Source organism: Parasteatoda tepidariorum, chromosome 9 (genome assembly GCF_043381705.1).
Source record: "Parasteatoda tepidariorum isolate YZ-2023 chromosome 9, CAS_Ptep_4.0, whole genome shotgun sequence".
Taxonomy (NCBI): domain Eukaryota; kingdom Metazoa; phylum Arthropoda; class Arachnida; order Araneae; family Theridiidae; genus Parasteatoda; species Parasteatoda tepidariorum.
Genome location: NC_092212.1, coordinates 60,601,457 through 60,603,782, shown reverse-complemented (window position 1 = coordinate 60,603,782; position 2,326 = coordinate 60,601,457).

Here is a 2,326-nt window from a genome sequence, read left to right as displayed (position 1 = left end):
AGGTGCGATTCATGCGAACCAGTAGAAATGTGAAAATAAATTTTCTTTTATCTAATAAATAATGTGTCGTAATTTACTAATTCTCATTCAAATTATTTTTGCTTATTAAAAAGAATATTAATTTAAAATAAAAAAATTTCATAAGTGACCTCGCGCTATTTTATGAAGATGAAACACTGCCAAAAAAAGGAGGAAAAAAGAAAGAAATTCATTAGTCAATTCGTATTCGTATTGAATGATTCGCAATTTAATGCGGAATTCCAGATCATTCTATAACATTATACATAAAGACGAAAGACATAAAATTCTGCCATTTGTCAAGCTTTTCTAACGTCGTTTACATGATGTTTTATTATGGTCTAAACAGTGCAATATCTCTATTAATGAAACAAACACTCAATTTTCATAGTGAATTCAAAATTTTTGAAAAATAAGAAAAGTAAATTGTTTTAGACAAAATGTAAATAAATAAAAAAGATTGATTGAGATTGCTTTAAAATAAAAAATAATTTTTTTTTTTTTTTTAAATAAATAGTGTTATAAATTTTTGTTTCTTTCATCGATTGAACATCTTGAAATGACATCTTGTCTTGTTTAAATAATTTTATTTGTTTATCTAAAAGATAAATTTGTTTCAAAATTTTAATTATTTACGGAAAAGTAACTATCTTAAATTAAAAAAAAATTATTTTTTTCTGAAATTTGTGGAACTATTATAATTTTTTTAAAAGTTTATCTTTACTCTGTCTTGTTGTCTTCCAATCTAATGGAAATTTGTATGTATGTACGAATTAGTCCTTAAAACAATTCTGAATCTTCTAAAATAATTTTAGTACAAACAGTGTTTGTATTTTAGCACAAAGCACTTATGTTCGTATTTTAGCACAAAGGTCGCCCACTTGTGTATTTAATAATTTTAGTATTATAAAACGAAAATTATTCACTTTGAAAATTAAAAACAGAATTAAAAAATGCTCTTTCTATAATCTATACTTTTCTTTCCATTTAATAAAAAATCATCTATTTAATTCAGCACTGTGAAGCTTTTTGATTCAAGTGACCGCTTGCATCTAGCATTCCTAAGCATGTAATTAAAATAGAAAAATTCTTGGAAAGCTATAACAGTTTAACGTGTAAGATTTTATCGAATTTTTATTATGAATTTGTTATTGTTTAAAAACAGCATAAAAAGATCTTAAAATATCTTTAAACTAGAATATACAAAAAGAAAAAAATCTTACGTAGTCCCATACAGAATAAAATTCTAAACAATATGAAAAAAAGAAAAAAAAACATATCGGTTAAGTAATTCTTGAGAAAAATAAGCGAACTGAAAACATCTAGGATTCGATGTCAGTAAAATGTTTTGTTATTTTAAACATTAAAACATCCTATTTAAGAGGATCATACTAACTAGGCTCTTTAAAAATTCGATTTATACCCACAAAAAATATAAATTAAAATAATATTTTTGACTGTCTGATTTATCCACAAATATGTAGTATAAGAAGAAAAATCATTAAAATAAAATAAGATGACAATGAAAAAAAAAAAAAAAAGAAANAAAATTATTAAAATAAAATACTAACGAAAAAGAATAAAAAAATAAATAAATAAAATTCCGGGGGAAAACAGATACAATCTGTTCATCATTATCCGCAAAAAAGAAGTGCTTTCTAACATTGTATCAATTTAGTAAAAGCAAAATATATCAGTACAATAGTGTGAGGAGCACTTAAATTTTTCTTCTTCTTGAAGCAAAATAGAACACATTATATATATATATATATATATATATATATAATAAATAAATAAATACAAGAAAACACTAAGAAAGTTAAGAAAAACAATAAGTATCATTTATTGCGCTTAAGCTGCAAGTAAACAGCACTCATTAGATAAGTTCAAAATGAAGAATAAAACAAAGAAAAATTATAGACATATGAAAAAAAGGGGGTGGGAAATAATAAGTAAAAAAATAACAAACAATAGTTTATATAAATATATATTTAAAAAAAAATGAAATTTTAGAAAAAAAACCGGAAAAAAAAGATATAATCTTTTCTTCAGCCCACACGATTATATCCGCAAAACAGAGTGCTTTCTGATATTGTATCAATAAAGCCAAAGCAAAATATATTAATACAATAGTGTGAAAAGCATTCAAATTTCATCCCGTTTTTTTTCCTTAAACTGTTGTTTGTTATTTTTTTACTTATTATTTCCCCCCCCCCTTCTTTTCATATGTCTATAATTTTTCATTGTTTTATCTTCATTTTGAACTTATCTAATGAGTTCTGTTTACTTGCAGCTTAAGCGCAATAAT